The sequence below is a fragment of the Tupaia chinensis genome, unplaced genomic scaffold (genome assembly GCF_000334495.1).
Source record: "Tupaia chinensis unplaced genomic scaffold, TupChi_1.0 Scaffold000212_1, whole genome shotgun sequence".
Lineage (NCBI taxonomy): Eukaryota > Metazoa > Chordata > Mammalia > Scandentia > Tupaiidae > Tupaia > Tupaia belangeri.
In genome coordinates, this window is record NW_006159687.1 from 1,329,039 (window position 1) to 1,356,820 (window position 27,782).

The window sequence follows — 27,782 nt, forward strand, 5'->3', positions numbered from 1 at the left end:
GGAATGGGGGAATATTCTTATGACAATTCAGTCTTCATTTCTATGATTGGTCTCAGGGTCAGAGCTGATATTTAAAACAATTTTTAGTACCCATTCTTTTCTTACCCATATTTCCTTTACCTTCTTCAAGCACTTCAGCTGATCTTGACTGTTTACGGGGTGGGATGTTCCAAACTTTCCATTCCTAAAGAGTCTGGGTGATTTGTAGTCTGCCTTGATTGGGTTGTTGTAATTTCCTGTTGACTTTAATGACAGGGCATGAATATATTCAGAGACATCCTAAGGGATCTCCTGTATTTCAGATGTATCCTTCCTTACCTCCACCATGGAGCACAGTCCAATTTCCTCTTGGTAGTCTGGATCAATCATCCCAGCCAGCACTATCACTCCCTTATTTGCCGATTGTGCAAAGGCATAAGGAGCCCAAAGGGCCCAGGAGAAAGTCTTCACTTCCATTTCAATGAAATCACTGATTGTGTCTCCTGATAGAAGGATTCTTTCCTCTGGAACTAAAACCTCTAGACCAGAAGAACATAATGTTACAGGAACAGATAGCAAAAAATTTGCTAGTAGATCATTGGGGGTAGTGGTAAGTGGTATTACTCCCATTTATATCTCTTGATTCCTGGACCCTGGGAGAAACAGTACCATGTATTGAACATTGACTTAGAGTATGTGCAGCCTTCTGGAGAACCATATCCCAACCCTGCAAAGTATTGCCACCTCGCTGGTGCTGCAACTGCAGCTTCAGAAGACCATTGCACTATTCTATCAAACTAGCCACTTCAGGACACTGAGGAACATGGCATGACCAGTGAAATCCATGATCATGAGCCCATTGCTGCACCTCTTTGACTGCAAAGTGCATTCCTCGGTCAGAAGCAATGGTGTGTAGAATGCTATTGATGGTAGATAAAGCGTTCTGTGAGTCCACGGATATAGTTTTGCCCCATTGGCTCTGATAAGTACATTTCCATGATTAGATTCATAATTTAATTTTGGAGACTTAAATCACTTCTAGAAACCTGAGGTCTTCAGAACATTATATAAAAACTGTAACTGTAGGACATGAATAATCATAAGAAGTGAGAGGCATAAACAGATCTAAATTTTACTTATTTATTTTTGCCAGAACATGTCTGTATGAGAGAGAGAGAGAATCCCTTAATGGGGCATGGTCATGATGCAATACTTTTTCCTCCGTCCCTCCATCCCATGAGGATTTTGGTCACACACAGGTGCCTGCCCGGGATCCAGCTCCCAATGTACAACACTTAACCACTGCACCTTGAGACTGGTCCCAGATATGCATTTTATTGAGTTGTTGGAAAATTCATGATGTATTTTTGCATAGAAAAAAAAAAACAGAAAAATATGTCATGACTTTTCTGATGACCCAATAGGGTGATAACTGCTGTCATGAAATGGAAGATGAGTTAAAGAGGGGAACTATTAGAACTTGAGAGATTTGCTAGAAGGTTATTATGAGGGATAGTGAAGGATTGAACTTTGGATTATGAATTTTAAAAGAAAAGTGCAATATTTGATAAGTAATATTCATTAAAAACTGGACAATCGTTAGTTACCAGGATTCATGAGTAAAAAGAGATCACTGATGGCTTCTTCCTTCAAAGATCGAAGAAATTACTGGTGAGACCACTGAAAACAGATGAGTGGGATAGACAGAGGAGCTTGTATGAGTTAGGTAATGGTGCAGTATATATGGAGTTCAATTTACATATAGCGAAGCTTGAGATGGGAACAGTCGAATACTGATCTAGAACTTCAGAAAAATATCAGGGCTGGCTTTGAATTCGATAACTAAGCTGAGAAAGCCATGGGGGAGTTGTGGCCACAGAGAAAGTGGAGACTGAAAAGAGAAGATGGCCAAAGGGCAGACCCCAGGAATATGACCTATTACGGAGCATGGGAAAAGAGCCACCAAAAAAATCAGGAAAGCTAAGTCGAGCAGGAGTTAACACTACAGACTTATGCAAAAAAGAAACTTGGAAGTAAGAGGTAGCCAGGGCCAGGCCATAAAGAAATGTATTTTTCCTCATTTTTCGTGTGTATCCATAAGCACTTCCACCTTCTGTCACGCCTAGCAAAAAAAATATTGGGACCAGCAGATGGCATAATGGTTACATCACTGGACTCCTACGTAGTCAGCCGCTGTTTGAGTCCTGACCCAGTGGCTTAAAACTTATACCAGGCGTGTGTGTATGCATGCTCAAAATCCCAAGAGAAGAATGGAGGAGAAGGGATTGTGGCATGGCCATCCCTCCTGGGGGGAGGGGGGAAGGTTCTGTCTCTCTATCTCTCCACTTTTTTAAACTTTAGCAAATTATTTTACTTCCTCTTCGGAGCTTGTTGCTTGCTCTAAGACATGCCCTGTTTCATACTTCTTCATACTTCACAAGCCACTCAACCACATGGATCCTCCCATATTTCCTTTCTTTTACCACTCAGGCATCTCTGAGACCTTTGGCTATTTTCTATTCTTAACTTGTTCCCTTGGGAGCTTCTCTTCCTTCTTGGTTAACGAGGGCTTCCCCCTTTAGTTCCTACAATACGTTTACTTCCCCCCACACATACTGGCTTCCACAGGCCTGCTGATCCCAGTAACTGACCCCCTTTCTAGTCTTTCCCATCATGTCCTTCATACTCTTCATACCCACTGTTTTTACTAAATCCCCCCCATTCTTTCCCAAGTCCTCGAACTCTAGCTTTACTTCCACCTCATTATTAAATTCCTCAATTAAAGTTTATCAGTGAATTTCTTGTAAGTCAGCTCCCTTTTCCATTTTTTTTTTTTGAGAGGTTTTTGCTATAGGACATGTGTGCTCACCAGAAAGACAGAAAGAGACAGAGAGACAGAAAGCAAGAAATCACCTACCAGGGGGCATGTCAGCACTGCAATTCCTTCTCCTCTATTCTCCTCTTGGGATTTGGGGCACACATGCACATGCACCCGGCGTGAATTTAAGCCACTGGGTCCAGGAATCAAAACCAGTTGACTACATGGGAGTCCAGCAATGTAACCATTACACCATCTGCTGGTCTCCCTCCTTTTTCAACATTTCTAAAATCAACCCAATCAACTTTAGGCCTCATTTTAAAGTGCAGATTGGCCAGCCTTTGTTCAAGTTTCTGTGCTACCGCATCACTCAGTAGGAGTGTCTCTGCCAGTTGTATGTCTCCTTTTTTGCTAGTCTTTCTTCCTCCTCTTGATTCCAACTGTAGGTAGTCTCTGAGTTGTTGTCCTTTGGCTTCATTTTTTACTGTACATGCCACATACTTTATTATAATTCATCCACTCTGATGGGTTAACCTGCCTTTTCTATTATAATGTCTCAAGTCTGTGTCTTCTGTCCTGACTGTCATCCCTCTCAACCCTCCTTGAATTAAAACAACCATTCATGCACAAGCAACCACTGTCAGCCTTGAGAACAAATCAGATATGAGTCTATTGCCATTGGGTTGTTACTCAAAGTTCTGAAAGTCTTCAACCACTTAGAGCTAAGTCATTCTTAAACTTGACCATGAAGAATTTACCTGGAGAACTTGTTGAAATACAGGTTACTTAACTCCACTTTTAAGATTTTGTGATTCAGGCCCAGCAGGTGCCATGGTAGTTAAGGCGCTGGACTTCCACATGCCCAACCATGGTTTGAGTCTCAGAACTGGAAGCTTGCTTTCTCACTTTCTCTCTCTCTCTCTCAGTTTCTTTCTGGTAAGCGCACATGCCTTGTGGCAAAAATTAAATAATAATAATAATGATGATGATGGCAAATAAAATTAAATAAATTATTTAAAAATAAAAAAGAAAAAGAGTTTTGTGATTCACTAAGTCTGTGTGGTACATCCAAGAATCTGTATTTCTAACAAGTTTCTGAGGAATGGTGATACTCTAGTTCAGGGAAAGTACTAGGACATCCACTGATTCAGAAAATGATTTTTTTCTTTTTTATTTTAGCATTTCAAATATTTTTAAAAATTTTTTATTATTATTTATTATTATTTATACATTCAATCATTATACATCATTTAGTTTATAAAGAGATTTTACCCAAAATGATACACACCACACAGCAGACAAGTTGAGTCTATTATATACGACATCACGAACAGGCAACAAACCATATCTCTGTAACACAAATGTCTTCTCCATATTTTCCCAAATTCCCCTTCCTGTACTCCTTCCCCTCCCACTCTCCTACCACATTGTCCTCACTGTCCAAAACAATTTTTAATGCGTTTATGTTCTTCAGTCTTTCAGCCTCTACCGTAGAGTATAGAGAGTCAGTATATGTTAAGTGGAGACATACAATGTCTCTGTTTCATAGCCTGACTTGCTTCACTCAGCAATAAATCTTCCATAGTCATCCACTTTCTATCAAATGCCAGGATCTTGTTGTTTTTTTATGACTGAATAGTATTCCATGGGGTATATGTGCCACAATTTTCTGATCTATTCATCTGTTTGTGGACATTTGGGTTAGTTCCATGTCTTAGCAATCATGAATAATGCACAATAAATATAGTTGTGCAAGTGCTTTTCCAAATGAATGTTCTCCTGTCCTTCGGGTAGATACCCAGCTGGATCATATGGTAGTTCTATTTGAAGGTCCTTGAGGAACCGAGAACCCGCCACATTGTTCTCCACAGTGGCTGGACTGATTTGCATTCCCACCAACAATGTATGAGAGTTCCCCTTTGACTACATCCCGGTCGGTACTTACCTTTTTTTTTAATCTTTGCCATTCTGAAGCATTAGGTGGTATCTCATTGTGGTTTTGACCTGTATCTCCCTTATGATGAGGGATGTTGAACATTTTTTCATATGCTTTTGGCTGTTCATATGTCTTCCTTAGAGAGTTGTTTATTCAGCTCATTTCCCCATCTCTTAATTGGGTTAATCATTTTCTTCTGGGTAAGCCGCTTGAGTTCCCTGTGTATTCTGGTTATCAGTCCCTTATCTGAGGCATAGTTAACAAAAATTCTCTCCCATTCTGAGGTCAATTCACACTAATTATTGTGTCTTTTGCTGTGCAGAAATTTCTTAATCTGATGTAATCCCACCTGTCTATTTTGGGGATTATTGCCTGTGCTTTGGGGGTCTTCCTTGAGAAGTCTTTGCCTACCCCAATGTCTCCCAGAGTTTCCCCAGTGTTTTCCACCAGTAGATTTATAGTTTGAGGTCTTAGGTTAAGATCTTTGATCCACTTTGAGTTGATTTTTGTTAATAATGACAGGGGTTCAGATTCATCTTTCTGCACGTGGATTCCCAGGTTTTCCAGCACCATTTTCTAAAGAGGTTTTCCTTTGTCAAATATCAGTTGGCTGTATGTTTTGGGTTTATTTCTGGGATCTCTATTCCATTGGTCCTCTTGTCTATTTTTGTGTGCCAATACCAAGCTGGGGTTTTTGTTGTTGTTGTTATTGTTGTTTTTTACTTTTAAAAAATATCTTTTATTGGGTATATTTGAAGTTTACAAAATGTTATGAGATAGAGATAAATATAGCTACATAAGAATAACATACTTTTTTTCGTTCTTACCACACGTAAGAGGAGCTAAAATCTGTTCCACAAAAACTTATCTATTTCTTAAACTACTTTTTTCATTTTTGCATCAATTAAATACTTTTTCCCTGTTCCTCTCTCTCCCTTATTACCCACCCCCTATTAGCCAACACCCTGTACTATCTCTAGCATCTACAGTTGTCCTCCCTGCTATTATACCTTCCAATCTTTCTGTTTCTGCTAATTCTGTCCTTTCATGAGTAAAAAAATCAACTTTTTGTTTCAATACGTCTTTTTGGGTCAGCCTGTGGCCTAGTGGTTAAGACAGCTGGATCCCATGCAGCCAACCCAGCAGCTTGAAAGCCATGACTAGAGAGAGAGAAATGGAGAGAAGACTGCAGTGGCATGGCCAGGCCCTTATGAAGGATGCTTTTGATTTTCTCCTACCTATCACACGCACACCACTTGGCAAAATTTTAAAAGGAAAACAGAAAATACTCATAGATCTTTTGTATTTGTCTCATTTACTTCTGCTGTCATCCTTGACTCTTCCTGTCCTTCTAAGTTTGGTGTGTGCTTCCTTTGCCAGCTCCTTGAGGTACATTGTTAGGTTATCTGAAGCCTTTCTACTTCTTAGATAAAGGTGTTTATTGCTAAAAACTTCCTTCGTAATGCCATGTTTGCTATATCTCATAAGTTTCCCTGTGTTGTGTTCTCATTTTCATTTGTTTTGAGAAATATTTAAATTTCCTACTTAATCTCTTCATTGGCCCAGTGGCCCAGGAGCATGATGTTTGATCCCATATATCTTTACAGTTTTCTAAGCCCCTCTTTCTACTAATTTCTATTTCGATCTACTGTGGTCAGAAAAAGTACTTGATACAGATTTTAAGATTTTTGTTGAGGCTTATTTTGTAACCTTACACATAGTCTATCTTGGAGAATGCTCCAAGGTGCTGATAAGCATACATCCTACATCTGCTGAATAAAGTGTTTTATAAATGCCAAATTGAGTCCATTTGGTTTACAGTGCAATTTAACTCAGATTTTTAATTCTCTATTTAGCCAGAGGGCACAATGCACTTGCAGGAGACAGAGAGAGGAAAAATAAAAAAGCACCCCACACGGGGGGAATGATCATCTGCAATTCTTTCTCCATCTCTCCCTCCTTTTGGGCATGCATACACACATGCTAGCATGTTTCTTGGGCCACTGGATCTGAGACTCTAACCATATGGTTGGCCATGTAGAATCCAGCCACCTTACCCACCATGCTATGAACTAGCCCAGTTCAGACTTTATCAAGGATTTCCTGTCTAGATGATCTCTCCATGCTGGGAATGGGGTGTCTATCTCTCCCTTTTGGATCTCGTAATATATGATTTATGTATTTGGGTGTATATGTAATTACCATCATTAAGTCATCTTGCTAAATTGATTCTTGTATCATCATATAATGACTTTATCTATAAAAGAGACAGTAGGGGGGGATATGCTCACCAGAGAGAGCACACCTCCCCCAATGGGACACAATCACTCCATTTCCACAGCCTGTCACAATCTGGGGCAACAAGCCTGGAATATTTGTCAAGCCAGTAGGGCCAGGATTTGACTTCTTTAACCATGAGGCTGTGGATCCAGTTCTCTTTTTACAAATTTTTTACTTAAAAGTCTATTTTATCTGACATAACAATCCTGCTTACTTTTGGTTTCTATTTCCATAAAAACACTTTTCATTCTCTCACTTTGTCAATAAGTCATTAGGACTGAAGTAAGATTTTTATGAAGTATACAGTTTGTCTTTTTTAAAACCTATCCCACAAGTATATATCTAACCTATTTACATTCAACAGATGAGGATTTTCTCCTATCATTTCATATTTTCTAATTTTGTATTTCACTTATTCCTTCCTGTTTATCTTTGTGATTTGATGATTTTCTCTGAAGTTAAGGATTTTCTTTCTCACTTGCATATGTTCCCAGTGAGTTTTATACTTTCATGTGCTTAGTTTATGATGGTAATTATCCATTTGCTTCCAGATGTAGCACTCCCTTAAGCGTTTCTTATAAAGCTGGTCTTGTGGAGACAAATTCCCTCAGTTTTTGCTTGTCTGGGAAAGACTTTATTTTTTTTCTTCACTTCTGAAGGACAGCTTTGCTGGATAAAGTATTCTTGGCTGGCAGTTTTTTTCTTTCAATACTTTAAATATATCATGCCATTCTCTTCTAACTTGTAAGGTCTCTACTGAGACATCTGCTGTTAGTCTAATGGAGATTCCCTTATATGTGACTTGTCCCTTTTCTCTTCCTGTTTTTAGAATTCTCTCCTTGTCTTTACATTTTGACAGTTTCACTATAATGTGACTTGGAGAGGATCTTTTTGGGTTCAATCTTTTTGGGGACCTTTGAGCTTCCTGTATCTAGATGTGCATCTCTCTCCTGAGACTTGTGAATACTTGAGCTATTATTTCATGAAATAACTTTTCTATGTCTTTTCCTGTCTCTTCTTCTGGAACTCCCATAACACGAATATTGGTTCATTCAATACTGTCCCATATGTCCTGTATTCATTTTTCTGTTTTTCTATCTGACTTGATTATTTCAAATGACTTGTCTTCAAGTTTGGAAATTCTTTCCTCTGCTTGAAAAAGTCTATCATTAAAGTTCCTGATGTGTTCATTCTTTTTTATTCTTTTTTCTGTTTTTCTCTCTGACTTGATTATTTCGAATGACTTTTCTTCAAGTTTGGAAATTCTTTCCTCTGCTTGATAAAATCCATTGTTAAAGTTCCTGATTATACATGGTATTTCTTTCTTTGGCTCCTTCTGCTCCAAGATTTCTTTTTGGTCATTTTTAATGACCTCTGCTACTTTGTGGACTGAATCTTTCAGCTCACATGATGGTTTCATTAATTCTTTGAATTGCCTATCACTATTCTCTTGTATCTCATTGAGTTTCCTTATAGTAAAAATGTAGAATTCATTTTTAGACATTTCACAGATTTCCTTCATTGTGGGGTATGTTGCTGGAGTATTATTTTATTGCTTTGGGAGTGTCATGCTAGCTTGTTTTTTCAGGTATCTTGTATCCCTATATTGATATTTGTTCATCTGGTGAATAGTTGTACCCGTTTTCTTTTCCTTTTGGAGAGGTATTTGCCATAGGGCACATGCGCTCGCCAGAGAGAGAGAGACAGAGAGACAGAAAGCAAGAAATCACCCCCCAGGGGGGATGGCCACACTGCAATCCCTTCTCCTCCATTCTCCTCTCGGGATCTTGGGCACGCACGCACACGCACCCAGCGTGAGTTTAAGCCACCAGGTCCGGAACTCGAACCGTGGTCGACTATGTGGGAGTCCAGTGACATAGCCATTACGCTAACTGCTGGTCCCCCAGTTGTATTAGTTTTATAGGATGATGTTCCAGGGGAAAAGATTTTCTTCAGTAGTTGTGTCCTAGGATGCCAGTTGTATAGACTATGTTGGCTTTGGCTCTAGCTAGGCACAGTGGTATAGTAGTATCTTCACCTGCAATCAGTATCAGTGATTACTAGAAGTTATGCAGTGGCCTCGCTGGCTGTTCTTGGACCGTGACAGGGTGGGGTTTCTCGAGCAATGCAGTCACTCTCCCAACCTGATTCTTGAAGATGCAGAGGGTCAGGCCCTCTCTGAAACTGAGCTGTGGGCAGGGTTGCTCACTCTGCCAGTCCCATGGGACATACAAGTATGTGGGGGAGGTAAAGCTGCTTCAATAGCTCCTGGTGCTAGTGGTTTTGGGAGAAGATGTTTGTCCAGCTGTTCCTGCACCATGCAGGTGGATATGGTCACAGGATAGCTTTGCCACAACCCGTGTGGGGTGATGGTACAACAAAGACTGGACTTCTCCCCTGTGGTAATTCAGCAGTGTGTACAATCCCTGGTCACTCCCTAAATTGGGCTCAGGGCCTGTGAGGGCTATAGAATTTCTCTGTGGTAAAATTCAGGTGTCGGAGGTGTCAATGGTACTGCTGAAGGTTTCTTGCTTATTCTTTTCCCAGAACAAGAAGTCCCTTCTAGTTCCTAGTTGATTGTGACTAGGGCAATAGGGCCGGAGATGCTGAGCACTTTGCTCCCCTCTCTACAAAGCCTTCCTGAGTCTCCATGCTCTGTGTATCTCTACCACACTCACACTGCACTCCAACACTTTCGCTTGAACACAGCAATGGATGTAAGTTGCTTATTCTTTGTTTTGGTCCTTTCATCTTGAGAGGGAAATATGTTAGGCACTTCTAGTAGGCATCTAGTCAAAGTTTTTACAAAAGGAAATTCTTTGAACCTGAAGCATTCCGTAAGTCAGATTACTGGAAAGATCCAAACTTGTATGTCAACAGTCTTCTGTGAGGTGGGTTAGAAAAGTGATGTCAGGGGACCAGCAGTTAGTGTAATGGCTGTGTCACTGGACTCCCATGTAGTTGACTGCAGTTCGAGTCCTGGACCCGGTGGCTTAAACTCATGCCAGGTGTGAGTGTGTGCGTGCCCAAAATCCCGAGAGGAGAATGGAGGAGAACGGATTGCAGCATGGCTATCCCCCCTGGGGGGTGATTTCTCGCTTTCTGTCTCTCTCTCTCTGTCTTTCTGGCAAGTGCACGTGCCCTATAGCAAAAACCTCTTAAAAACAAAAAAGTGACTTCACATCCAAATTCTAACTTGGGGACAAGGAAAGTCCAGGGTGGACTGTGCTAAGGACCCAGCTTGCAGCTGCCACATCCAGGGAGGATGAGTGGACCACACACCTACCATGCTGTCTTGATTATGACAGCTTTGTAATATATTTGGGGGTCAGGGAGTGAGATCCCACCCACTCCACTCTTCTTGCACAGGGTGGCTTTGGCAATATGGGGTCTTTTATGATTCCAGACAAATTCTATGATTGTCTTTTTTAGATCTGTGAAGAATGTCTCTTGTGGGGACCAGCAGTTAGCATAATGGCTATGTCGCTGGACTCCCATGTAGTCGACTGTGGTTCATGTCCCGGACCGGGTGGCTTAAAACTCACACCGGGCGCATGTGCGTGTGTGCCCAAGATCCCGAGAGGGGAACGGAGGAGAAGGGATTGCGGCATGGCCATCCCCCCTGGGGGGTGATTTCTCACTTTCTATCTCTCTGTCTCTCTCTGTCTGTCTGGTGAGTGCACGCGCCCTATAGCAAAACCCTCTCAAAAAATAAAAAAGAATGTCTCTTGTAATTTTATAGGGTTTGCATTAAACATGTAGATTAATTTGGGCAGGATTGCCATTTTTATATATTAATTCTCCCAATCCAGGAACATGGTATGTCCTTCCATTTTTTTTTGTATCCTTTTCCATTTCTTTTTATATATTTTCATAGTTTTCTTTATAGATGTCCTTAACTTCCTTGGTTAGTTTTATTCCTAGGTATCTTACACTTTTTGTGGTTATGGTAAATGGGATTACTTTCTTCAGTTCTGTCTCTGCGTGCTGCTTTTTTATATACAGAAATGCTAAAGATTTTTGTAAGTTAATTTTGTATCCTGCCATTTTATGCATTTATTACTTTAAGACATGTTTTTATGGATAATATTGAGTCTTCTATGTATACAATCATGTCATCTGCAAGCAGAGATAATTTCAACTTTTCTTTCCCTATTGGAATGCCTTTTATTTCATTCTCTTGTCTGATTGCATTGGCTAGGACTTCCAGTACTTTATTGAATAAGAGTGAAGAGAGTAGAGGCCTTGTCTTCTACCAGTTTTTAGTGGATAAGCTTTTAGCTTTTCCCCCTTCAGTATATGTTAGCTATAGGTTTCTCATAGATGGTATTTATTATGCTGAGAAATGATCCTTCTTTGCTGATCTTAGTGAGAGTCTTAATCATGAAGAAATGTATTTTGTCAAATGCTTTTTCTGCATCTATTGAAATGATCATATGATTTTTATCTTTCTTTCTGTTAATATGGTGTATTACATTTATGACTTTATGTATGTTGAATGACTCTTGCATTCCTGGAATAAAGTCTACCTGGTAGTGATGAATAATCTTTTTATATGCTGTTTAATATGGTTAGCAAGTATCTTTTTGAGAATTTTTGCATCGATATTCATCAGAGATATAGGTCTGTAATTTTCCTTTCTTGTCGTATCTTTATTCATTTTGGGAATGAGGGTGATGGAGGCTTCATAGAATGAATTTGGAAGTGTTCCATCCTTTTGGATCCCTAGAACAGTTTGAGTAGAATAGGGGTTACTTCTTCTTTAAAAGTTTTGTAGCATTCAGCAGTGAAGCCATCAGCACCTGGGCTTTTCTTTGTTGGGAGATTATTTATTACTAAATTAATCTCATCACTTGTTACAGGTCTATTCAGGCTTTCTGTGTCCTCCTGAGTCAACCTCGGTAGATTATACATGTCCAGGAATTTGTCCATCTCATCTAGGTTTCTTTTGTTTGTTGGTGTATAGTCACTCATAGTATCCTCTAATGAAGTATTTTGTTTCTATTATGTCTGTTCTAACGTTGCCTGATTTATTGCAAATGTTAATTATCTGGTTCCTTTCTTCTTAATTAGTCTAGGTAGTGGTGTGTCAATCTTGTTTATCTTTTTAAAGAATCAGCTTTTTTGCCTTCATTTATTTTTCTGTATAGTTCATTTATTTTCTGTTTCATTTACTATGGTTATGTTGCTGGACTCCCATGTAGTTGACTGCCGTTCAAGTCCCAGACCTGCCTACTTAAAACTCACACTGGGTGCATGTGCATATGTGCCACAAATCCCTAGAGGAGAATAGAGAAGAGGGAATTGTGGTATGGCCATCCTCCCTGGGGATTGATCTGTCTCTCCAATGAGCACATGCACCCTATAGCAAAATTTCTCTTAAAAAAAAAAAAGTCATATGTTTAGAAGTTGAAGGAAGGAAACACAACCCCCAAAAACAGCAACTTGGGGCAAGGGTTTACCCTATGGTTTCCTTAAAGGTCTGTGAATTCCATGAAAAAAATTTGTGAAAAGGTTGTATATAACTGGGGAGGAAGCCCATTGTCTTCAATGTATTCTCTAAAAGATTCACGACTACTCTTCCAAATTAGAAATAACTTTAAAAGTTATTTAAAAGTTGGTTCTCAGGTAGACCTGATCTGAGAATAATTTCTTTCATTTCACAACTCCACCATCATACGTGTTTCAAAATCCTTTCTACTTATGCATTGAGGGTTCAGTGGAAAATATCTGCTAAGCTTTACATAGCTTTAAGGCCTGAAATTTTTATCTTTGCATATTCTCTCAGGTTAATAAGAATTTCCCCCAAAAGTATGTAAATCAGAAGAGAATCCAATACCTATCCATCATTTATAGTTAGCAAGAACACCTTTAACTATTATGTCTTAAGTAATAGCTATTTTGAATGGGCAAGAAGGGGAGTATGAAGACCTTTGAAAGTCTAAGTAGAGGTCCACAGAGAAATTTTGAAAAAGTAGGAATGTGGGGACCAGCAGTTAGTGTAATGGCTGTGTCACTGGACTCCCATGTAGTTGACCACGGTTCGTGTCCTAGACCTGGTGGCTTAAAAACTCACACCAGGCACATGTGCATGCGTGTTCAAGATCCCAAGAGGAGAATGGAGAAGGGATTGTGACGTGGCCATCCCCCCGAGGGGGTGATTTCTCGCTTTCTGTCTCTCTGTCTCTCTCTGTCTGTCTGGCGAGCACATGTGCCCTATAGCAAAAATAAAACCTCTCAAAAAAAAAAAAAAAGTAGGAATATGGGCCAGCAGGGGCTGTAGTGGTCAAGGTGTAGTGGTCATGGCAAATGTGGACCTGGTTGTCTATGCATGCGTGCTCCAGGAGGAGAATGGAGGAGAAAAGATTGCACCATGACCATCCCTCCTGGAAGGTGATTTCTTGCTTTCTCTCTCACTGTCTGTCTGTCTGTCTCTCCCACGCATACCCCTTGCAAGAACACACACCCTGTGGGGAGAAAAACTAGGAAACTTGAAAATGGGAGAGTAGGTAGAGCTGAATAGGTAAGATATGTGTGAAGGAAGAGACATCACAAACAAAAAATAATCATCAACTATGGTACCCCACACTGGTAGTCCAGTGAAGAAAAAGATTTTTAAAAATCTTCTTTTGCTCACACATATTTATCAGATAGACTCCTCAGAATCATTTACTGAGGATGAACAAGATCTGTACTATTGGGATTAGTTTTGAATAATGTAAAGTGTCGAAGTCTTAGCCAGACAGAACTGGGTTCCAAACCCAGCTCTGCCATTTACCATTGAGGTGGCCTTGAGCAATTTCTTTAACCTCTCTAAGTCCCAGGTTCCCACGCGTAAGACATCAATGATAATATCTATCTCATAAGGTTATCTTGAGAGCTCAATGAAATAATTTACATAAAGTACTTATTACATTGCTTCCAACTACCAAGTATTCAATAAACATCTCTCTTACCACACCTTGGCTAGGGTATGAATCAAACAGGCATAAAAATGCAACTGTAGGGGCCAGCAGGTGACATGATGGTTAAGGTGCTGGAGTTCCACATGACCAACCAGAGTTCGCATCCCAGACCTGGAGGCTAGAAAATCATGAAGAAGAAGGGACTGTGCCATGGCCAGCCCTCCTGATGGGAGATGGGGGTGTGATTTCTCCTCTTCCTCTTCTCAGTCTCTCTTGAGCAAGCACACATCCCTATAGCAACCTCTCCCCCTCAAAAAAAAAAAAAAAAGAAAGAAAGAAAAGAAAAGAAAAGAAGAGAAATAGAGTTGCTTTTTTTTTTTTTTTAAGATTTTTGCCATAGGGCACAAGTGCTCACTGGAGAAAGACACAGAAAAGGGAAAATGAGCAATCACCTGGCCATGCCACAATTCCTTCTCCTCCATTCTGCTCTCAGAATTTGGGGTATAAGTGAGCTATGGTTTATTTGGGCCTTACACAGATTGAAGATAAAATGAAGAATATGACGGTGTGCCTCTAGACATGTAGGTAATAGTAAGAAATACGATTAATATGTAGTAAGTTGGATGGTGAAAAATAGAGGAAATAAAATGGAAGAGACAGGATACTGGGAACTAAGCCGGGGAGTTTAGGCTTTATGTAATAAGAAAAAAGTAAAAGGGGCAGTATAGTTTCTAGAACCAAGACACGTGTAATGATGAAAGCAGAGAAGATGAAGGCAGTAAGGCTGTGGATAAAGAAGGGTAAAGAGCACTTGGAAATGGGCCAGTGCATGGTGTGGTTAGGGCGGCTGGATTTCACATGGCCCACTCCACAGTTCGAGTCCCAGACATGGTGGCTTAGAAAACATGCTGGGGATGCGTGCATGTGTCCCTAAGTCCCAAGAAAATGGGCATTGTGGCATGGCATCACCCCTGGAAAGCCTTTCTCATTTCCCATTCTCTCCGTCTGTCTCTCTCTCTCTCTCTCTCTCTGTGTCTGTCTCTGTCTCTCTCCAGCAAGCACATGCATCCTAAAGCAAAATTAAAAAAAAAAAAACTACATATAAAAAAAAATACCTGAGGACTAGCAGTTGGCATAATGCCTATGTTGCTAGACTCCCATGTAGTAGATCACAGTTCGAGTCCCAGACCCGGTGACAAACTCACGTCGGGTGCATGTGCGTGCGTGCCAAGATCCCAAGAGGAGAATGGAGGAGAAGGGATTGTGGTGTGGCCCCTGGGGGGGGGGATGATTTCTCACTTTCTGTCTCTCTGTTTCTCTGTCTCTCTCTGTCTTTCTGGCAAGCGCACACGCCCAATAGCAAAACCTCTCAAAAAAAAAAAACCCTGGAAGGCAATTTAATTAATACAGTTATGGTTTGTTGTATGTCTAGACTATGATGTCTTTAGATGTCAACTGTCAAGATATAAATGTGACATTTCATGAGTGTGATCAGTGATATTTAAATAATAATATAGCTGACAAATATAATGCAGGTGACAGGGAAGATGATAAATAAATCATTTTAAAGTGAGCAATATTTATTTTGTGCCATCTATATACCAAATATAATGTGCCATTAGATAATGTTTTTGTGCATATGTATCTCTACATTATGTACATTATGTTTTATTCAGTAGCTATTTCCTAGTGATTATCTTTTTTTCCTAAATAAGTTATCCACTTCTGCTGAACAGAATCTCATATTTCTCATATATCCTACAGAGCTTACCATGATAAAGGACTTAACAGTTGATATTTACAGAAAAGTTATTGTTTGATTATATAACTGAGGTCATTAATAGCCAAAACCTCACCCAGCCCAGGTGGACTCAGTGGTGAAGAGGAACAGTATCCCCTTTCACTTAATCGCTGCATAAGGTCCTAGTGTTCGTGGGGTGGAAAGAGTTGGACAACGCCAAGTCACTGTAGGCAATAAAACTGTGGTTCAGTTTGTTTTACGATTCAGTAGAGGGACAGCCCCATAGCCTAGTGGTAAAAGGAGGCAGGTGCCACATCGCCAACCATGGGTTCGAATCTTGGCCCTGGTGTCTTGAAAAACACATTGGACACATCCTAGAATCCCGATAAGATAGAGAAACAGAGCAGAAGGGAATGCGGCACAACCACAGCCCATCAAGGGGTGCTCTCTCCCTCCCGCTCCTCTTATCTCTCTGTCTCTGGCAAGTGCACAATGCCCTCTGGCAATTTAAGTAAATAAATAAATAAATAAATAAACAAACATTAAAAAAGAAATGCAGTAGAACAAATTTCATAGGTCTGAAATATCAAGAGAAATAGCAAGAAATGAAGTTTCCTGAAGAGTTGGTTGTTTTTAGTTTATTTCCACCTTAAATAATGTGATCTTAGAGCTAGGAAGAGAAGAGAGTAAATCAGTCCTATCTTTTCATAGCAGCTTATTTACTTCAGCCAAAAGAAAAGTTATTTTAATTGCCCAGGGCCAGGGGAATAAAAATGTTTGAATACCCTTCCTCGACAAGAGTAAGAGCTTCATGTGAGCATAAAATACACTTGACGGTTTACACATTTAAGTTTAGAGTTGGGAGTAGAACTTCATGTGTTTGTGCATCAACACATCATAAAGGACGAACGTGACGCCGGATAGCGTTTGAGCACTAGGGAAGAGCAGTGCTGAGGGAGTTTAAACACAGAAGGGTGATTTCCTTTCAAAGAGAAACAACGCCTACTCAAAAATAAGTTGGGAATTCTGTGTTCGGGATTTAGGTTGTTACTCTCATGTTCAGGAATGGTTAAGGAAGGAAAGAGAATCTCAAGGTCACCGGGATTAGTCTTTAGAGTATTCCTATGGGCTTATCTGTGCTCACATGCCTCGTTTTTTTCCAAGTGCAGAGAATGGCCACTTGCTTGAGACAGGCCCAGTGCCATCCTTTATCCAAGTTCCTTTATCCTCCTCTTTTTAAAGAAGCTGTCAAGTTCTTTTTTTGCAGCTGACAGGAAAGGCCAAGTCTGTGGTACAGGAAAGGAGAGGCAAAAAGAAACTTTTTTGTGTTGATGTTTTACTAAGTGAGCTAAGGAGAATTTTAGAATCATGTAATTTACTCTGGAGGCATTTACTGTACATAGCTATAGTGATGGTAATTTCTCTCATTGTTGAAGTGAAAAGATAACCATCAATCAGTTGTCAATTGGTCAATTGCAGAAGTGATGAAAAGAAACTGGTAGGGACAATCACTTCTGTGGCTACCTAGACCGTTTGGAGGCTTAAGAAAAGTATGGGAACTGGATTGCATTTTTAAAAGGAATTGGACCAGATTTTCAAAAAGGTTAATAGCCACAATTTCCTTGTACAGGATGGTTTTGCAGTTAGGCATAATCAAGGAATGCATTTAAAATTGAAAAATGTTAAAGATACGAGCTTAAAAAGTGAAAATTCCTTATTACACTGTGTAACAGGCAAGTAAGGCTCCAAATCCTTGAATTTTGTCATGTTTTTAATAGAGGGATAAAATACAGTTTTCTAATAACCCAATATGTATATTTTGGAACAAATTAATAAAAATTAGTTTGGACTTATGCCTTACTTCCAATCTTAGGCACTTTGAAATAAATAAATTTCCAAGTATTTATCATAAGTAATAGAGAGTCTAAGTTGATGTCTAAGTGTTTTTTTTAAGTAAATAACTACAAATGACTTAATTTTGTAAAACCTATGGAAGCTCACATAAAGTTAAGGCACAAATAAGTTTTAAAATTAATAACTTCCATAAAAGGCAAATGGCACTTTGAGATTTAGTGCTGTAAACAAGATTTCATTTTCATTTACCCTATTTTCCTAAGAATGGCAATGTTATTGATTTATTCTGAGAGAGCTCCCCCCACACACAGTGATTTTTTTTTTTTTTTACTGTGGTAGGTAATAAAAAGGATTACAGGCCCCCAGAAGGATGAGATATCATCAGTTTGTAATCCAGCCCATGGTTTCCTAGATACCGTATTGTCTATTCTGTTCCGCTATGTGAAAAATGTTGAATATCAACAATGGGTTTCAGTGCTGTATTGTTGAGTTTTGTATGAACTAATCTAGCTTCACTAAAAAAAAAAGAAAGAAAGAAAGAAAGAAAATAAAAAAGAAAGGAGAAAAAAAAGAAAAGAAAAAAAAAAGAAAGAACCACAGCTTTGGACAAAAGTCTATAGCCAGTGCATTTGAAACTCCCCTTGCACAAGGACTGACTGTAGCTGTGGGAAGACATTTTCCTCATTTGCTCTCTCCTTGCAGCAGTCAGCTGGTCCCTCTTCTCAGGTGTAAATCACCTATTATAATTTCCCCCAGTTTTGATACTCTGATGAGGAGCGTCCCAGGACTTCTCAGCTGGGGTAGGCCTCACAGGACAGCTGTGTTCAACTCTGGAAGGTAAGCTGTTCGCAGAACTCTCTGCTGTAGTTACTGGCCTAGCTCTAAAACTTCTCAGCATAGCACTTATTTTTAACTTTCACTTTTTTTTCTTTTTTCTTCTTTTGGAGAAAGAAAGCCTGACAGGTTTCTCCGGAAACGTGACCATCCACGGAATGAATGAAATGTTCTCTTTCTATTCCAGTAAGTAATTGACTTGTAACTAAAAATTGAACTGGCTGCTATGTCAACTGCAGCGTGAGCGGCTGCTGGCACAGGTGCTGCTACTCTTTAGTCTGGAGGAAAAAAGGGGCTTAAACTGTGATTAAATTTCAAGTCAATTGACCTCAACATGATAGTCCCTAATTCTCACTCGCCTACCGAATGGCCTGCGTTCTCACTGTGACCCTGATTCTGGCACCTGTGTTTTGAGTGTTTGGTGTTGCTAACGCTGGGGCTGCTCTTTTGGGTAGAAATAAAGTGGGTGGAGAATAGTTCCAAGTAAATAACAAATGGTGGTGAGGCAACTAAGTCTTTAATCCAGTGCTCAGTATTTCTTTTCTTTTTAATGCATTAATTTTAAGTAAGTGTAAATTATTATTTACCTTTTATTTTTAAAAAGTATGTGTTCATGGACAATAATTTTATTGACTGCTAGAGAGATGCACTTAAATCCAAACTGGTAAGGCATAAACAAGCCAAGGATCTGAGAATTTCTATGTTAACTGCTTTCAAATGCTTAACTTTGCTTCATCTAACAGATCATAAGCTAACTATTCTTTGCACCTAATGGTTTCTGAGCTCTACGAATGAAATAGCAGCACTGTTTTCCTAAGTTTCTGTAAATAGAATGAAACTCTACTTGACTGTCATAAGACAGCTCTGTTTGAGTTTTGAAGACAAACCTGTATCTACTTCCCAGAAGCAAAATAAAAATCAATGACAACTAAAATTACCACTTACACTTGAAGCTATTCTCCATTCGTGTTATGTAAAGTGGTCGCATGCCAAGAGTCGGTCTATAGGATGAGAGCAGCAGGGACTGTGGGGCTTTCCCTAACTGCCTTTAAACCTGGGAATTAGAAGAACGTGCTGATGGTGCTTGCTTAACCCTGCTTTTAGTGCCAGGCTGTGCTAGCTCTCTGTGAGACCATTTCTGACCCTCTGCTTGCAGTGGCGGGCCTGGATTTTTCCCCTTCCTTGCCCATCACTGTCAGTCAATTATAGGATTGAACTGAACCAGAAAATCTGGTGCAGTCTGGTAATTAGTACAAAGGGTTTCCAGTCTAGTGTAAAGACAGAGATGCAAGAGCCCCAGCAGTCACAGAAATCGTTTTGATTGGCCACGGACATCGCCTTTTAGTGCTGCTCGGTGACTTCCTAAAGATATTGCCTCCTACCCTACAGGTCTTCTCCTTCAAGTACATTATGGGCCTTTTTAAAAAAGTCATGTGTGTGCGTGAATGTGTGTGTGCGTGTGTGTGTGTGTTTCTTTTTTTAGATCCAACTTCTCCCATTTTTAGTCTGTCATTTTTGCCTATCAAACAGACACATTTTGACTTGCCCAACAAAGAACCAAGTTATCAACACTCACAGAAACTGACATTTTTAATTCAGGCTTCATTATGTCTTTGAATTATGACAGTGAAGTACAAAGACATTTTAAGGATTTTTTTCATTATTTTTTTTAATCCAGCATTGGGATGTTTATCTTTCTTTAGTGTTCATATTTCCCTTTCTACCTTTATTCTCAGTAATATATAATTAGCATTATCAAAACCATCAGCTATTATCCTCTCCGACTTTTGACCTTTATTGTATTTATTTATTTATTTATTTATAGTATGTCTGAAGCTAGCATTCTCTAATAAAAACTACGTAAGAGATTTTAATGGTACTATATTAGGGTTATTAAAACAATGAAACCTTTTAAAACATGAGTCCCCATTACACATCAATATTTTTACAGGATCAGGCAAGTAGCAGGTCCTATAATAAAACAATAGCAGCAAAAGGCATTTTCGGAAAAATTATTTTGCAAATCAAAATTGCATTTGATGATAAGTACAAAGTGTAAATATACACTATAATTACAGTAGATATTTTAGCATACATTTTTTACCACTACTTTGGACTTCCTGGCTTATTATCGATGTTATATCTGGATAAATTTTATATAGATATAGATATAGATACAGATATTTGTAGAAACAAATATTCTCTTAGATGATAGATTACAATGACCAATCAGTCTTATACAGTGTAAACATTTGGTAACTTATCAATATTATACATGTCTTCTCCTTGAAAGATATAAACATGTATATTTAAGGGTAAATTTGATGTCTGATACTCTGTACAAAATTGTAAAAACAATGGTATCAAGCTAAAAGAAACAAAAGAGAGCAAGGCTTTTCATTAATAATACTACCCTTAGAACAACCTGCATTATAATTTTAGCTGGGATGCTTGTATGTTTTGAATCTTACAAAGGACTCTTTATTTACCTATATCTTAATGTAGCTTTAAATATCTGTTTTATCTTATGTACAATCTTAGCAAGAGTAGTTACATTACCATGTCTGGTACTGATTCCTACATGGCTGACTTTGCTATTAAATTTCAAGAAGGTTAATATTGCTTTTGTAACCCTGTCGTGAGTAATGCATTTTCCCAGTAAACATGTCATAATTTTCAAGGCTGTTCAAGAAGCAGTATTTCTGTTGAAATAGTTTTGTGTTCATTTCTCTATTGTTTGTAAGCATAATATAGTGTAATGCTTTGAGGAGAATACGCATATTTATGTAATTAACACTTTTTTGTTTTTAGTAAAACCTTGCCCATTAAAAACTAAGAGGGTCTCAGGAAACTATATAAATGGGCAAATTTTCAGGAATAATATTTGCATTTAATTTTAACTTGCCACCAAGTTTATATGTTGAAATGTACTCATAGAATGACTGAAGAGTCATCCTCCTAATGTTTTTCTTATTTTTTTAATCTAAACTGTACATTGAAATTCAGAAAGCACTTGCCCCATGTAGCATGGCATGTTCTGTATTCTCTGGTAGCTGAATGGATCTGTGTATACTTACAAGAATACGCAGGACTTAATATGGGCACAGACATTCTTTTCTATTTCAGACTTACTCCTGCTTTTATTCCTAGAGGCAGGAGTAAGGCTTGAAAACAACCCTAATGATGACCATGGCCCCATAGTTTTCAAACTATGTTCCCCTGAACTCCTAGGGCTTTAGGGGACACAGAGCAGTCAGAGACGGGCAAGTGGCCATCCTGTCCCCTTGACCCAAAGCATTTCTGTGTTATCTTCCATGCAAATTAGAGTTCCATGTGAAATTTATTTATGAAAAACCCATGCTGGAGGTCAAAAGGTGAACTTACTGGCTAAAGTCACCTTATAGATGAGAAAAGCAGGAGTTACCCAAGGTGGCACACTGAGTCAGTGACAATGTCAGTTTTGTAACCTAGTGTCTTAGCACTTATTCCTGAGCTAAGCCTATGAAACTACTATCGACCTTCCCCACACAGTTGTGGGTCTTTTTGTGTAGGCATTCTAAAGTATACCACCAAAATCACACCTAAGAGATCCGTAGCCCTATGTTCAAAATCAGGGTGTTTAGCAAAGATGCGGGGTGTAGGCGGTAGAGGCTGCTGAGTAACACGGTGTAGACTAAATCAAGCCCTTTATTTGACAGCACCATTCATTCTCAATGCATTATTGTGGCCATTAGCTAAAACATCACTGTATTTTCACTATTAGTAAAGTAATAGCTTGGAAGATTTTTTTAAAAATTATAATTGTTGTAACACAACACCCCAAAAAAATTTTTTAACCAGCTTTACCATTCTTAATCATTCTGTGGTATTGGCTTGAGGTATTTCTCACAATGGAAAATAATAATTAGGACTTAAATTTAAAAGAAAGGAAATAAAGCTAAAATAAGATGCCTATTTTCTCAAAACATGTTTATGGAACACTGTTCCCCCAAGCTATGCCAAGTAAAAGGTAGCATGGTCAAAGAATTTTGGATAATGTACCATGCTGTGTCCTGCTCCAGGAAATTCACACTGAAAAATTATGCTTGGCAAAATTATGATAAATCATCAATACCTCTTTGAACTTAGTATAGTATAGAGTATTCCAAACTGTTTTTCTATAGGTTCCCACCACCACTTTTTCAAAAAAATCTATTTTTATTCTTCAGGGCTAATATTTTATGGAACTTTAGGAAATTTTTCTTTAATCAAATTTCTATAGATTTAAAAAAGAGAGAGAGAGAGAGAGACCTGTAAAGTAATGCTTATTTATTACATAACTGGCTATGTTTACCGACCCTTCATTTTCATGTTGTGGATTGTAAATCCTATTAATTCAATCACTTAGCAAATATTTAACCACAGTGCTAAGTGCTGGGAATACAGTAATGAGTAATTCAGTCAGAACCCCTGACCTTACAGAGCTTACAGTCCAGGAAGGCAGTAATTACAACTGCTCTGGTGAAAAAAAAGAAAGAAAGAAAAGCAGGAAGAAACTATTAGAGAGAGGAAGGAAAAGAGAAGAAGAAACGAATACAGAAGTGCAGGCAATATTAGCAGTCTCTGGCACTCATAGCTTATCTGTCATTTGTCCTGTTTCTCCTAATTTTAAAATGAGAGGAGAGAGAGAGAAAGAAGACCATCAGTCCAGATGGCTACAGTTCAGTCTTTACATAGAGATAGCCCAGGATATTTTCCGGATATCTACTTACTCGTCAGTTATTAGACCTTCGATAGTTCTGTAGGAAAAGATGCGCTTCTCTTCTGTAAAGAGGAGGGAGATGGGAAGTAAAGGAGAGGAACAAATGGGAGAAAGTGAGGAAAGGAGGAAGAAAAGGGAAAAAGAAGCCACATTTCCTGGTCTCTCCGACTGTGTTTTTTGTTTTGTTTTGTTTTTTTGCTATAGGGCGCGTGCACTAGCCAGAAAGACAGAGAGAGACAGAGAGACAGAAAGCAAGAAATCTCTCCCCAGGGGGGATGGCCACACTGCAATCCCTTCTCCTCCATTCTCCTCTCCGGATCTTGGGCACACACGCACACGCACCCAGTGTGAGTTTAAGCCACCAGGTCCAGGGCTCGAACCACAGTCAACTACATGGGAGTTCAACAACATAACCATTACGCTAACTGCTGGTCCTCTGACTGTGGTTTTTTTAAGCTATTGATATTACCTCCCTTTTAAGGAGATTCCTTTCAAGTGTTCACCGAAGACCTAGTTTGGTCAGGAATCTTCACGTCTTCCTTGCCTTTCTCATAATTTAAAGATTATCTCTCAGACTCAACTCTTGGTGGCAACCACGGGTCCTACGCCTGTCTCAGAATGTTTTCTCTGACTAGCTGTCCAGATCTCTCTCTCTCTCTCAGGCTCTGACCTTCATGCTAGGGAATCTATGTCTTCCTCTGAGTGGAATGTGTCTCTTAAGTCAAGGAAAAGTTAGGTCTGTGCATAGGGTTCTCTGGCATGCTTTCCAGTCCCAGAAACCTACACAGAAATACAAGACACGTCTGCAGTAAGATGCCCTTGAAAGGTAGAAGAAGAGCCTTGGCTTCTTGTTGGCAAACTCTAATGTCTAGCTTCCTCATATGAAAGTGAATAACTTGAGTGCTAATTCTTATATGTACCACTTGAAAAACAAGTACATCAAATTTCTATAGATTTAAAAAAGAGAGAGAGAGAGAGAGACCTGTAAAGTAATGCTTATTTATTACATAACTGGCTATGTTTACCGACCCTTCATTTTCATGTTGTGGATTGTAAATCCTATTAATTCAATCACTTAGCAAATATTTAACCACAGTGCTAAGTGCTGGGAATACAGTAATGAGTAATTCAGTCAGAACCCCTGACCTTACAGAGCTTACAGTCCAGGAAGGCAGTAATTACAACTGCTCTGGTGAAAAAAAAGAAAGAAAGAAAAGCAGGAAGAAACTATTAGAGAGAGGAAGGAAAAGAGAAGAAGAAACGAATACAGAAGTGCAGGCAATATTAGCAGTCTCTGGCACTCATAGCTTATCTGTCATTTGTCCTGTTTCTCCTAATTTTAAAATGAGAGGAGAGAGAGAGAAAGAAGACCATCAGTCCAGATGGCTACAGTTCAGTCTTTACATAGAGATAGCCCAGGATATTTTCCGGATATCTACTTACTCGTCAGTTATTAGACCTTCGATAGTTCTGTAGGAAAAGATGCGCTTCTCTTCTGTAAAGAGGAGGGAGATGGGAAGTAAAGGAGAGGAACAAATGGGAGAAAGTGAGGAAAGGAGGAAGAAAAGGGAAAAAGAAGCCACATTTCCTGGTCTCTCCGACTGTGTTTTTTGTTTTGTTTTGTTTTTTTGCTATAGGGCGCGTGCACTAGCCAGAAAGACAGAGAGAGACAGAGAGACAGAAAGCAAGAAATCTCTCCCCAGGGGGGATGGCCACACTGCAATCCCTTCTCCTCCATTCTCCTCTCCGGATCTTGGGCACACACGCACACGCACCCAGTGTGAGTTTAAGCCACCAGGTCCAGGGCTCGAACCACAGTCAACTACATGGGAGTTCAACAACATAACCATTACGCTAACTGCTGGTCCTCTGACTGTGGTTTTTTTAAGCTATTGATATTACCTCCCTTTTAAGGAGATTCCTTTCAAGTGTTCACCGAAGACCTAGTTTGGTCAGGAATCTTCACGTCTTCCTTGCCTTTCTCATAATTTAAAGATTATCTCTCAGACTCAACTCTTGGTGGCAACCACGGGTCCTACGCCTGTCTCAGAATGTTTTCTCTGACTAGCTGTCCAGATCTCTCTCTCTCTCTCAGGCTCTGACCTTCATGCTAGGGAATCTATGTCTTCCTCTGAGTGGAATGTGTCTCTTAAGTCAAGGAAAAGTTAGGTCTGTGCATAGGGTTCTCTGGCATGCTTTCCAGTCCCAGAAACCTACACAGAAATACAAGACACGTCTGCAGTAAGATGCCCTTGAAAGGTAGAAGAAGAGCCTTGGCTTCTTGTTGGCAAACTCTAATGTCTAGCTTCCTCATATGAAAGTGAATAACTTGAGTGCTAATTCTTATATGTACCACTTGAAAAACAAGTACAAAGGGACTTCAAAAAGTTTGTGGAAAATAGTTTATTTTGGTACAAAAATTTTTTAAATGCATGCATAATTTTTTCTTAATATGCATTTCCCATGAACTTTTTCAAGACCCCTATATATGGCTGGCCTTTGGTCATAGAGATTCAGGAAGCAGGAAAGACTATAAAATGTAAAAGAAAATTCAGAAGGTTACAGCTAAGAGAGAAAAAAGGAGACCCTGTGTGTCTGTGGTTGCCTGGCTGCACTTGCTGCCATGGGTTTGTCACAGGTGAGTTCCGTAAAGGAGTCCTGAACTGAATCCCTCGAGAGAGTGCAGCTTCATTCTACTCTTGCCTCCTCCTCCTCCCAGCAGTTATTTCCTTCAAGGGGAACAGCGTAAGATCAGATCATTACCAGAATACCATGAGGAAAGCGACTTAGAAAATAATTTGAGATTTTCCAGCTAAAATGAAGGGCATGTTAGTGTGCTCCCTCCTCCTAGCTAGCTGGAAATCGATGTTCTCCACTCTCCTCCCTGTCATTTACCTATTGATATATTCTAGGCCACTAAGTACTTGTCTCTTTTTTGCTTTTAATTAACTTTTCAAAATCAATTATGACTGTTTGTAAGGATTCCTGTTCTTTCTTCTGATCGAATTTATTTGGCTTATTTTTTATTTACACACCACTACCCACTGCTGTGAATTAACAATAACAAAAAATTTGCACTCTTCCTTCCACCTCTTGAACTGGAGAAATAGTTAGCTAATAAGAGGCTAAATGAGCCTGAGAGTATAGAGAAGCTGGAATCCTTAAATTATTTAAATTGAAAAATGGCTGGTTTTACAATCAGAAAAAACTCAAGTGGACCATAAGCCCCTACTTGATTGCCCCCCCCCTTATCTGGATGATCTTGTAATGACAGCTGGAGTTATCTGCCATCAGCATCACTGTCCACAAAAGCTTCTACTCTCTCTGCTCAACTCCTCTGCAGCCCTGGGGAGCTGGAGCTGTTTCAGGGAAGAGAGCCCGGGAGGATTGGAAACTTTATTAAAATGCAAAGCTGTCTCTAGTGACATAAAAGCTCTCTAAAAAGTAATAGATCTAAAAATCACAGTCAGAAATTATCTGCAGAATGAAAAACTGAGATTTCATGTACGGTAGGCTAGGGTCAGTGTGAAATAAAATTCAGTGTAAAATAAATAGCAGTGTAAAACAAGGAGCATGGGGGGGTGGTGAGGGGAGAGCGGCATGTGCAAAAAAGGCCACTATGACCAGCCCTCACAGACTTCTCTTTCAGGAAGTGACCTAGTGGGATGCATTCTGGGAAGTGAGGCTAGTCGTCTGCATTGATAGTTCGGAAACTACCCTCAGATATTCCTGATTCTCTCTTGACAAGCAATTTAGTCTTGTACAATCACCTGTGAACTTTCTGAAATTCAGTGTTACAGTATTAGTGATAATAGGAGTCCACCACACTTTGAAGTCAAAGGTGGCCTTTCATGTCACTTCAATGTAACAATGAGCAATCCAGTCCACAAAATTCGTATTTTAAGTGTATTTGCCCAATTTGATCCATCATATGATCACATAACAAAGTAGAATTTTGACTCATGTATATTACAAATAAGTTGAAATGCTGCAATGAAAATTGAGGCACTAAAGTCTAGAACAATTAAGTGATTTGTTTAAATAAGGGAAATTAATAGCAGAATTAAGAACAGTATCCAGGTGATTTCAACTGACAGTACTAAATTCTTCATAAATCTCTCTTTATTTCACATTTGAAATTTCTTACTAGAAAAAAACAAATGACTCTAAGCACAAAAAGTCAAAAATAATATTCAAAACAGTTCAGTGCTCTGTCAGTAAAATACAGCCGTCTTCACCGTTTTCAAAATATTTCTCAGAAAGGTTTATTAAGAGCCTCATTATCACCATGACGACTACCTACCAATGCGTTGAGGGGTGAGTACCATGTTTCTCCCCAGACCTACTTTCTTTTCCAAGTCAAATATTCAGGCCTTATTTTCCCATCTACTCAGGAACTTTGAAAAAAATTCGTGTTCAACTAAATTAGAGGTTAATAAGTTCAATTAGCAAATGAAAAAGCTAAAGGGAATTCCTTCATCTTCAGCAGAAGACATTTAAATCATTGGTCTGTTCACAAATATCAGGAGAATGCCCTCCTGCGTCCATCTCCTACACACAGTACCATACTTTTGGACTCATTTTTTCTAAAAAAAGTGTATTTACACTTGACATATTTATAGATGATTTTTGGTGATGACAAAAGACTGATAGAATTACTCAAGCCTTTTTTTTTTTTTTTTTTTTTTTTTATT

General features: G+C 39.2%; 1 long non-coding RNA gene across 2 annotated transcripts in view; it reads left to right on the forward strand.

The window, feature by feature from the left end:
• The window catches only part of LOC102486141 (uncharacterized), a 491,111-nt gene extending 472,565 nt beyond the window's left edge, over positions 1 to 18,546 (forward strand). For both annotated transcript variants that reach the window (XR_003549230.1, XR_334384.2), the window contains exons 3-4: positions 18,216 to 18,350; positions 18,465 to 18,546. This is a non-coding gene — a long non-coding RNA (uncharacterized LOC102486141). The remainder of the gene's footprint in view (positions 1 to 18,215; positions 18,351 to 18,464) is intronic.
• Positions 18,547 to 27,782: the final 9,236 nt, after the last annotated feature.